Source organism: Schistocerca cancellata, chromosome 2 (genome assembly GCF_023864275.1).
Source record: "Schistocerca cancellata isolate TAMUIC-IGC-003103 chromosome 2, iqSchCanc2.1, whole genome shotgun sequence".
In the NCBI taxonomy this organism is placed as follows: Eukaryota; Metazoa; Arthropoda; class Insecta; order Orthoptera; family Acrididae; genus Schistocerca; species Schistocerca cancellata.
The window spans coordinates 10,664,285-10,676,706 of record NC_064627.1 but is presented as its reverse complement, the minus strand read 5'-3'; the positions used below and the strand labels follow the sequence as shown (position 1 = coordinate 10,676,706).

Here is a 12,422-nt window from a genome sequence, read left to right as displayed (position 1 = left end):
CTCGACTCCTCCACCTAAGGATTCGTCGGAAGAAAGGACTTGTCTCTATTAATTAACCATTCTCATGCAGGTGTGTTCGCTACTGCGTCTGGACTCCAAATAGCTTAGTTCAGTTCGTCGCCGCAAGATGGCGCTACCGTGACGTCAGGTGATGACGAAAGTAACGTTCTTCGAGATGGCTGCATACGCTTTCTTCTCCATGTGCTCTAGGACACACACGGCCACTGCACGGTCCCGAGATCGTCTGCTCTCTCTCTCTCTCTTCATAACTGCACACGTGTCGCGCCAGCAGCGCGCAAGCACGCGACCCCTGACGCCACAGCCTCCAGCCTGCACCTTCATACTCGTGCCGGAGATAGTCTTCTGTAAATATCCTAACTAAAGTAATATCCATATCGCTCATCTAACATATCAATTACCTAAGTACTTCATTCCATTCCAGTTTTAATGTACCACTTCGATATTCAATGAACAAACGAGACATTTCACATTTTCCCACTAGGGGTGCAGTGTTCCTTCATGACTTAGCACAGCCCACCCCTAGAATGCTGCTATCCTGTTGGCTACTCCAATAGCCACTTGACTCTCCGCCATTGAACCTACATAAAGCAAACCATAACCCAACTCACCCTCAGTCGGTTCAGAACGTGTGTGCGTCGTCGTCGTCGGTCTACTTTCGTTCAATATGAAGTGTACAGGCAGCGCCAGCCAGCAGCAGTGGCAGCAGCAGCAAACGATGTTCAATTACCTGGTAAGTACATTTTCAGTGTTGCCATATCTGCATCCGTTAACTCAGTGTATGTGTGTTATATCTGTTTTGAACTGTATTCTATAAAGAATGCTTCGTCGTTTAACAGATTTTGTGTGTGTTCCCTGTCTCTATGTTATATCTGTTTCGGATTGCTAGGTCTTTTAACAGGTTATAAGTGTTTCTGTGTCTGTGTGTTCTGTGTTTCTATGTGATATCTGTTTTGGACCACTCTATATGCAGATCGCTAGGTCTTTTAATGGATTGTATTTGTTTGTGTCTCTATGCTATATCTGTTTTCGATCACTGACTACTGTACCCTTTAAGTTATTGCACTTATTCTACAGAGATTTTCTTCCATACTCGATGTTATATTCGGCCTTTTTCTGTACAACATTCCACAAATGCTGGAAGAGTTTGATCAGCAGCTAGAGTTCGAGATGGCTCAAGCACAGCTCGAATGTAAGTACAATCGTAATAAAAACGTAGTTCTTAGATGAAACAATTTCCTCTAATATATAATCGTTTTCCAACTGTCTAGATTGAGCTTTCTTAGACATATTCTTTTCTTTTCCTTGTAGATGACGACATTCCACACATAGGAAGGGATGAACCGAGGACGGCATGCGAGGCGGGCGTGAAATGGCGGCCGCTGCAGAAAGCCGTTGCATTATGGAGCTCGACGTGCCCGAGTGGCTGGGAGACCTGACTGAATTGCTCAAACCGTGGAGCCAGAGCACAGCAGGTGAACAGTTTTGAACGTTATCATTACAGCAAATAATTACCATTATTTAGTCTTATTATTATTATTATAACATTTATTGCTCCTTTAAATCTACAACACTAAATTCATATTTTTCTTATTTGTGTTACAGGTATACCACACGGCATACGCCATATGTCTAGAGCGGTGGTTTCGGCGACAGGAATCAGACATGCTCCGCCTCGTGCAGCCCCCATCAGAGCAGCGCGAGAGACACAAGAGGCCGCACCAGCCACACCCTCTGGCGCCCGCGGGCAACGCAGTCGGCAGCAGAGCAAGGACAGCAGGACCGACAGCCTGCCGGGGCCTCGCACCCCAGGGAGCAATCATCGCCTCCACCTCCCCCTCAGGCATTTCACCCCCACCGCCAACGCAAGGTTCGTGTGCCTGCCCGCATACCCCTCCCTCCAGATGACGCACCATCGTCAGCCCCATCGTCGACCGGCTGGACCCCTAGTTGTAATAGTGATTATCCTGTGGCTAGTGGTAGAGTTCTCCCCTGTCCCTTTGATACTGAATTGGATCAGAACAATCGCGTAATGACCTCCCTAGAATACTCAGCAGTTGCTAGGGCTTTTGAGGGCGCATCTCTTTCACCGGGATTGAGAATCCGGGAGGGAGGTACCGCGACCCTGTCCAGTTTTTAGAGGCGTGCCTCCCTGTCTTGGAGACAGTCTTCAAAGTCCTAGAGGATCCGAGGATTTAACGCCATTAACTGCAGTGCAATATTATGCTGCGAGTTGAGTCACCCGCCTAAACATCGAGGTGACGCAGAGACAACGAATCTGCACTATATATGGGGTGATAATGACGTTATTTCTCGGAGCACGTGCATTGCTGAGTGGTATCGAGAATCCACCTCGAGTGCTATTATGGCCCGATTTTCCGAGACGGAAGTGCGCGCGTCCGCTAAAGCTCTCAGCTGTATGCCACACCTCGACATCCATATACGTGTCTATGAACCAATAAATGGAGGGTCCAGTTATATTAAACACCCTAAGGAAATTGAGAACAAGCGGGCTCGCATTTATGTCCAAAATAGAAAACATCAAGCTTATGTTTATCCATTACGGATATTTTAGAACCGTGACTGTATATTAATGTAAATAAGATATACACAACTGCAATCAGTCACTTTTTTCAATAATAATGCTTTATTACATTAACCGGTTTTCGAACCCTTTCAGGTTCATCTTCAGATGATTTCGGGAGGATCCGGGAAGTTACATCATTACTGGTAGCAGCATAATGCTGGGTGCTGGTTCTATGGCAGAAAGATGGGTCACACTTTAATGTATCGCCATGACTATAGCTTATCTGTCGATATGAATGTAAATTTAGTTTTTACTTACTCCGACAGTATAGGCGCCTTTTTTCGTATCTGTCTGCCTCCATTTTGATGTCCAGAACACTTTCACACGAACTATATTAGTTCACACTTTAACAGTGACACTTTACCAGCATCCAGCATGCGCTTTTGGCATGTCCAGGCAGTTAAAAAGTCAGTGATGTTAAGACATATTAAAACTCTGACGGTGTAGAGTTCCCCGTCAAGATCCAGGACATAGCTAAATTTGAGGTGCAGAATACCGGAATATCGGTTCACGTTTATGGCCTGGAGAAGAAGAAGAGTAACGACAAGCCAGCTGAGCACGACAAGCACAGCGTCGTCGGCCCCCTCCCTTTCTCAAAATTGGCAGCTGAGCGGGAGCTGCTCTTCTCTGAAGGTGATAATTACCACTGTGTCTGGATCAGAGACAAGTCCCATCTCCTTTGTTCCCCGTTAAGTATAAAGCGATGTAAACAGCATATTTGTTTATGGTGTCTGTACCTTCATCTCAAGAGTTATTAGTGATACATCTATTAGATTGTGCTTCCAAGGACCCGGTACATGTCATTATGCCCACAGAGGAAAGGAACTTCATTAAATTTCAAACTGCTCACCACCAGCAGCGATGTCCTTTTGTTGTGTATGCCGACTTTGAATGCCTTTTGGCCCATATTACTCATTGTGAAGCGAATCCCTTAGCCTCACATACGACTTTCACACAAAAATACGTACCTTATGGGGCAGCATTCCAAGTTGTATGTGGATATGATTCTAAACTTAACCGCTACGAGTCTTATGTAGGGGATGATCCTGCACTTTGGCTCCTCACTGAGCTCGAAAAACTTTCATGGGAAGTTGATAAGCTCTACAGCACCAACATTCCAATGACCAAATCAAAGGAAGATGATGAATTGTACGGAAAGGCGGTTAATTGTCATATTTGTGGGCTATCCTTAGAGAGAAAAGCGGAAACTCCTCGTAGAGACCACTGTCATCTTACGGGTAAGTTCCGCAGTGAAGCTCACAACACATGAAATTTGAAGTACCAGTTACCTAGACATATACCAGTCTTTTTTCATAATTTGAATGCGTATAACGCTCATATTCTCGTTGAGCACTTGTCTAATTTCGGTATGAAGAAAGATCAGGTCAGTGTCCTCCCTGAAAGTGTTGAGAAGTACATTTCTTTCTCAAAACAAATGATGCCAAAAATTACGCTCCGCTTCCTTGACTCTTTACACTTTATGCAGACTTCACTCCAGAAATGGGTTCCAACTCTACTTTAGAATGATATGCATACCACTCGATCTGCATTTCCCGATGAGGAAAAGTTCCAACTTGTGACTAGGAAAAGAGTATTCCCATACGAGTATGTTGATAGTAGAGCAATACTCAATGAAACCAGGCTTCCCGACATATATGCATTAACCAGTACTCTCACAGGCGATGCCATAACTACAGCAGATTATTAGTATGCCGTGAATGTCTGGCAGAAATTCAACATCCCCAATGTGAGGGAGTATGCAAGATTATAATTGGACACGGACGTGCGTTTGCTTGCAGATATTTTCGAAAAGTTCCGGAGTGTATGTATGACCACGTACTCTCTGGACCCTGCTTTTTATTACACAGCACCTGGGTTGTCCTGGGATGCTATACTCAAAAAAATGGGGCGCAGCATTGAACTTTTGACTGATGCTGCAACGCTTCTATTTTTTGAGCGAGGGATCCGTGGGGGACTTTGTCAATGTGTTCACAGGCACCCATGGATGGATGTCGAGTTCAACGCATCCCTTGATTCTGGTTACTTATACAGGCACGCCATGATGCAACCACTGCCGGTTGGTTGGTTTCGATGGGTGCCCGAAAACGAATTGAACAAATAGTGGTTCTTGTGCCCGGTTCTGATGTAGGGTAAGTGCCGTTGTGTCCAGAGCAACAAATTCCACGAAGAAGCACCATCCCTAAACTGCTGGCTACTGTTGCAGATAAGCAGAGGTACATTATTCATTATCATAGCCTCCAGCAGTGCTTCAGATTAGGGTTGAAGCTTGTCAGAAGAACCTGGGCAATCTCCTTCAAGCAGTCCCCCTGGTTGACAGAGTATATTGAAGAGGGCGGTCACGAGTAATGATTTTGGAAAAGACTTCTATAAATTAATGACTAATTCCATTTTCGGGAAAACTATCCAGAATGTACGAAATGAAAGCGATATTTTGATTAGAACCGAATGGGAAGGGCGTTATGGCCTGAGAAAGTGTATAGCCAGGCCAAATTTTAAGCATGCCATCATCTTCAATGAAAACTTTATTGCTTTGGAGATGCCGAATACTGCAGTAGAGTTTATGAAGCCTACCTATTTGCGGATGTGCATACTGGATATCTCCAAATTCTACATGTACCGATTCCACTATGAGTTTGCGAAACCACATTTCGTAGAACCAAAGCTACTTTGTATGGATACAGACAGCTTTATCTACTGGATCAAGAAATGCGATCCATATGAAGTAATTAGGTGCAATGGTAAAGAATTCGACACGTCTTCTTATGGGGCCGATAATCCTTACGGTATTGTTCCTCAGAACAAGGAGGTTATCGGTCTCATGAAAGACGAGTCGAATGGTTTACCTATTGTAGAGTTTGTGGGATTGCTGTCCAAAATGTATGCATATTGTACAACAGACGGGGGCGCTCAGAGGTGGGCAAAGGGTGTTATATGCGTGGCATCTCGTGCTCTTACGGTTGACGACTATTTGCAATGCCTGTATGGTCGCAGTGTTCAAGGTTCTCACCCACACATGATTCAGCAAACTAGCATTCGATCACGAGGTCACGAGGTATACACTGTGCTGCAGTCTAAAGTCGGATTGTCTCCTCATGATCATAAAAGAGTCATTTGTGAGAATGGGGTGGAATCCCTCCCATACTCACACTATTTACTTGAAACGAAAGTATGGGTGGGAGACTCTGGTTGATTGATAGAGAGAGAATGAGCGTGTGAAAGCGGTGATGGGGGGTTCTGCATCGAATAGTATGTCCCTTTTATCATAGTGTAAATATTGGATGAGTGTGTTGTGTGGTATGTATCAGCCTGTGTGCTTCCGTGTATGTCTGAGTGTGCGAATGAGTGCGGGGGTCTGTGTTAAGTGTATGTCTCTGTAAATATATATTCATTATTTTGCCAAAGAAAAAAAGAAAATGATAAAAACGAAAAAACTCTTAAAACTCAAAAATTATTTAGAAAAGTCTATTTATGTAAATATTTTTCATCCTTATTACTACTTAACATATCAAGAAAAAACAAAGTTTTCGCACTTGATATGTGCTTGTGTGTGAGTGGTTATAGAATAGATTTTAGTTTGTAAGTTTCACCTACCGCTAGCCATCCAGTCAGAACTAGTTTTAACTATGTGAGTTCCATCCAATTAAATTGTTTTTATTTATGTTCACTTGCTTGTGGTAGTGCAAATTGTTTAGAGCCGTTCCATTCAATTAAATTGTTTATATTTATGTTTACTTGCTTGTGGTAGTGCAAAATGTTTAGAGCCATCGACTCCAAAGAAATATATGTTCACTCGCTTGTGGTAGTGGAAAATGTTTAGAGCCACTTACTTCAAAGAAATACATGTTTACTTACTTGTGGCAGTGGAAAATATTAAAGCGACTTACTTCAAAGAAATATACGTTCAATTAGTTGTGGTAGTGGAAAATGTTTAGAGCCAACCACCTCAAAGAAATACGTTCGCCTTTACCCAAAAGTCTTTTATTTTTCGGGCGGAACTTCACTAGTGATAGTATTTACCGTGTAAGATAGTGTAATTAGCTTGTACCAGCAGTACCTTTGCATTAGTTGTAAACTCATGTATAACGTAAATTTCAATCATTTATCTGAGCAGAATGTTGATATTTTTGTCAAAAAAAAAAATCCAATTCTGAATAATGTATCTATAAACTCGTGTAATGTGAAATCTGAATCACGTATCTGCAAAGAGCAGAAGGTTGATATTTTTCGTCAAAAATGTAAATATCAATCGTCTATCTGTAATCTGATATAATGTAAAATCTGATTGACATATGTTTAAAATGATATTTCGCAAACACTATTAAAAGTCGGAATTTATTAATAAATTCACCTATTTTATTGTAAAAATGTCGAATGTTGTTATTTCAACCCTCAATTATCATCCTTTTTATTAAAACGTGATAAATATATTTGTGTACAATGGGCCGTCACATCCACATGCCTATAAGGTATGTTGCTTTAAAAAACTGTTTCCGCGAGAGTTGTAGACGGCACGCGCTGTGCTGTGGCGCGCACTGCCCCTCAGTGCTCACTTCCAGCGGCTGAGGAGGAATCGCAGGTAGCGTTACTCATCATGTGAAACCGCGTCCAAAGGCTGTGGTGTGTGTCTCAGACAGTTCCAGTGGAATGCGCTTCAGGTACAGTATTGCTGATAAACTTACTTGCTACAGACGTGAGTGTCAAAGAAAAAAAGAAAATAGAATACAAGCATTGTTACGGAAGAAAAAAAATTATTTATTTCTCATCCAATTTAAAAGCAATTTTACACTCTCATGTGCAGAGACAATAGCACCTTTTTGATAAATGCTCTTTAGTCGATGAATAGATGGACAGCCGTAAAATTCCAGGTCTTGAATTGAAACAAATTAAATATTCGTGGAACCCAGGAGATTTTGTCGTTTCCCTTCACGTAGACTACGTTGTCCATGTGACTGAATAATTTAAGCACAGTCACCATATCTTTATAGGGTATGCCAGGATTATCCCAGTGAATTCCATGGTAGAAATGAGCTAACTACTTTGCACTCTTCCTCGTCTTAGCGCACATCACTTGCTTGAAGGGTCTCGGTGATGAGACATTTGCAGCGTATGTCTCTATTATTCCAGCATCTTGTCTGTACGCTACAAATGCAACGTCTTTAAATACGAACTGTCTACACTCCCCGTCAGAGAATCCTTGAGCGCCCCCAATGACGTTCACTTGGTGACATGCCATCGTCAAATGATCTATGTGCGGGGCAGTACGTATTCATTTATACAGCTCGCTGCACAACACCTGTGAGCGGACACTAGTTAATTACACGATCGTGCAGAACTAAAGCATTCATGGCAGTGTGTTCTGGGAAATTGGTTGATGATTGAAATTCAGTTCGCACATCTATAGGCCCAGACTTAATTACCTCATTCTGTTTAGAGCAGTCTATTACAATGATCGGTGAAAGCTCTTTGAATTTACGTGGACCGAGTAGACACCCCCTCCCTCTCCTTCAGCAGTTTCGTAGTAAGAAGGGCGAAACCTTGCATACATGTCATACGCCAGCCTGTATACATTTTGATTCCACTGCAGATGTAGATTGTCATATGGGTAGAATTCTGAATTGAGGTAGGCTTTGGCATTAGATTACTTGCAGTTATCGAACGCGGTGTAATCATGTACCGTATTACCTCTTCTATCAGTCTGAAACGCAAGTATGATGAATCTTGGTGTCTCAAGATGGCTGGATGTTTTAATAGCCCGTGTTTGTCTGCTCGCCGTCAGTAACACTGGGTACTCGAAGATCTTCCACGAGCGAAATGTCAGTGAGAGAAATGTACCTAAATTCAGGACGTTTAAAAGCTACAAACGCTCCTCGTCAGATACACTGATGTGAGGCATTTTCCGTATCATCTTGCTGATTGTAATCGTATTCTCCTCTTGAGCTCAATGAATGTATGAGTTACTGTCCGTCGCACTCCGCACCAGAATGACTTCTTGTTTACCATTCATAAATGTCCTAAAAGTATCCCATAAACATTTTTAGAGGTATGCATGCAGTAAATGGCTTGTACTCTTCAACTGCTCTGTCCTTTGGTTCGTCTATGAATCATCCTGCATTTTCTAAGCTATGCAAATCTGCTGGTGATGACGAGATATGTGTTTTAAGAGTTGATGTTATGCCTACATTGCGTATACGGTCGATCTCAGAGCCATTGAGTTCAGAGCGTATCTCTTGGAAGAGAAATGCTAAAGTGTTACGTGTCAGTTTGGATCCCACTGTATCGCTGCCGTCAGTTTTCTTGAATGACCCTTCCAGATATATGAAACACTTGCATGGAAGCGTGAGTGCGTCTTGGTGCTGTATGACAATCCTGATTTCATCGTTCTTGTTAAACATGGTTGAAGAGTAAGGTTTATGAGAGAAGTATTCCTGACGTATAACTCTCTCATCATACTCTACTGGGCTGGTTATATTGAGTGAGGACGTCATTGCACGGGTTCAGACCAGCTGATTTAAGAAACTTGTAGTTCGCAGGTGTTATCACTTTGCTTTTCGGTAGCGAAGTGGTGCGCTTTGGAATGCGCGCACTTGCTTTATACCGTACGCCCATCCTGTTTTAGGTGTAATAGTACAATCATTTCCTCACCACGAAAGTCAACAAGTTGATTATTCTGGTCCACAATAGGCAGCTCCAAATAGTCCAACGTCTGAGCTGTCACTGGATGATATATTGCATTGGCAGGGGTCTCAGCAATCTTATACCCCGTTGCAACTGAAGGGAGCCGACAGCAGTGGCCGAGCAGTCCTAGGCGCTTCAGTCTGGAACCGCGCGACCACTACGGTCGCAGGTTCGAATCCTGCCTCGCGCATGGATGTATGTGATGTCCTTAGGTTACTGAGGTTTGATTAGTTCTAAGTCTAGGGGACTGATGACCTCAGATGTTGAGTCCCATAGTGCTCAGAGCCATTTGAACTGAGGGGAATAATCCGTAAATAGTGTGAATTAGACTATCGTTGAGACAGGTGTTCGTTGCAATGTTACTTGGATCAGTCTTCAAAATCTGTCCTTTCGTGAATCTCAGCAGGCGCGCTATTGAACCTTTCTAATTAACGTTAGTCGTTGCATTTACAGTCCTTACCTCAGATTTAAGTGCAAGTGATTGTATGCACGTAGTCCAATACATTTTCCAGACTGTTTTAAAACTTCGTTTAAATCGTGGAAATCGTATGCACCTTCTATTTCCAGAATATCTTTTTCACCATTAATATCGAGATGCAGTTTATTGTTAGTCTCGGTGATATTTGGGATGCTATTGTACGTCTCCAGTCCAGTCAATGCAATACTCCACTTACCAGCGCTCAAATCAATTGGTGGGAAGTAATTTGCACGCAGTACAGATGATCGTCCTTTAAACGTCAAAGTGTACGACATTGCATCTGAACCTCAACTGATTAATGAATGTTTAAGCCTTATCCTTGTATAGCGTGCTTTTTCTTTGTGAACGTCAAGAGAAACATGATGCATAGATGTGCGCAGAGGTATGTGTATTCAAGTTCTGATGGCGTCGATTATTGTAGGGTACATGTCTTCTGTGAGTGAAGTATTGTTGTAATTCTTCTGGTGCTGTAGGTTACCAAATGAGTCGAAATAGTAGGCGGTATCCGCGTCTTTCATAACGTATGCCACCCAGTGTGTGCCAGGGCTTCCAGCAACATCTAAATTCACAATACCGCATTCACCAGTTTTCCACATAGTCTTCGGTAATGTATCACGCATAAACACACCACGGAATCTCGGTATATTGAATTTGTCTCTAACAAACTTAAGAAGGTCTGTATTCGTGAATGGTCGATCTGGTAGGAGCGCTAATGGGTCATTTTTATTTGTGAATAGACCAAGCTCTTTCCTGTACAGTTTCAAGTATAGTCATTTTCCGATGGCTGCGGCTTCCATCATGCGGTTATGTCTTCTCGCCTCTTCTAACTGCGCGTGGGAGTTTTGCGCGCTCTTGACTCTTCGAGCAATAGCTGCAGCACCACCGGCGAGCGAACCTACCGCCGACAGCGCGGTTAGGGCCGGGGTGAGAAAAGGAATAAAACCGCCGGATGTCTTGGGTACTGGTAGAACACGAGGTGCTTTAAACGATCCTCTTCTTCTTCGGGCACCTTTCATAACTAGCTTGAAATTCATCACTCCTAAACCCAACTTGATTTTTCCACGCATGGTTTTATCAACTGCAAATGCTGCAATGCGTTGACGTATACCAATATCCTTTCTTCTCCTTATTGCCTTAGCCTTATCAGCTAAAATCCTATCTGCAATGTGACGACTTGCTACGTATGCAATGTCGTATTCCATACACGCTTTGTCGAGCAGATTGACTCCCTTATCACCTCGCGCCAAGAGTTTCTGACGCTTTGTCCCAGGTCCACAGTAGTTATACCCAGGGATGTGTAATTCCACTGGCAGTTTGTCTAGAATACCACCACCTCCTCTAATGGGTCTCCTAGCACGCGTGTTACGCAACTGTGGTGGTTGTGGACAGTGCACGCCCATTATATAGCAAATCGCAGGCTCCAACCCAACTGTTTTGTGTAGCAGGAAGACCAACCCATTTGACTAGTGCCTTATTTCCACGTCGCCTTATGACTCTCTCCACGAGACAAACATTTGGTTCTGAGCTTTTCTGCATCTCCTCAGTGTAGAAGGAACCCGCAATTTCTTCACCTTTACTGTCCTTCAATATATTAAATTCTAGGATTCGTTCGTTGCATCTTCGAAACTGTAAATATCTCAGTTGACGAGTTCGGTAGGTATAATTTCTCAAATGCAGTCTTGTGTTTTGAGATACGTACCAAATCACCTACATTAAATTTCTGTTTGCGTGGATCCAGCATGTTAATACGATAGTACACGGTACCCATGAGTCCATTATCGCGAACAACGATCGGTCTAATTTTCATTGTGCTTTGATTCGATTACACTGAGCAATTATTTCTGGGAGGATACCTGTCCATTTGTATGAGCCACGAAGGTTAAAACGCGTCCACCTTCGACCTTTCATTGTTCTGTTCAGGCACTCCACGATAGTCGCCTTCAGGTGAGCGAATGTCGAGTAGCGACGTATTCCGTAGCGCTGCATCACTGTCTTGAATACCTTTTGTAGAACTCCGCACCATGATCGGTTCGGGGATTCTCTGGGCATCGATTCGTTCCTGTACGTAGCAAACGCTCAAAACCATGAGTGACATTTCGACGCGTTTTTGTTTTGACGGGTAATGGCCAAGCAAATTTCGAGTATGTGTCAATAACCATTAAAATGTATTTCAAACCATTATTCTCATGTGAATATTGCCGCATATCTACAAGATCAGCTTGCCACAGGTCATCCAACCCTTTAATCATAACATGCCTGCGAGGCATGCTGGCTTGTGCAGTTCTCGAACTACTGTCTCCATACTTATTCGATGATACACCTCTCTCTCTCTCTAAGCTCCGAGATTATGGAAACAACCTCATTCGAATGAGATGTATTACCTGCAGCAGCTGAAGCCATGGATAGCCACAGTCGATCTATTATCTCGTTGGAGTCGTCATGATATATGTACTGAAGGATTAGATTGTTCACTGCTTTATGCTCAATGTCAATACCATCACCACTGCTACCGGTACACGGCAAGCCTAAGAGAAAGTCCCCGAGCTAAGGATTGAGGGATGCACTGAGATCAGCAGATTTAGGGAATTCGTACAAAAGTTCACCGAGATGCAAACTGAAAGAATGGAAATGAGAGATGAGATG

General features: G+C 43.1%; 1 protein-coding gene across 8 annotated transcripts in view; it reads right to left on the bottom strand.

Annotated features, from left to right (window-relative positions):
• The window catches only part of LOC126161301 (caskin-2), a 1,090,260-nt gene that overhangs the window by 102,325 nt on the left and 975,513 nt on the right, over positions 1 to 12,422 (bottom strand). The window lies entirely within an intron of this gene.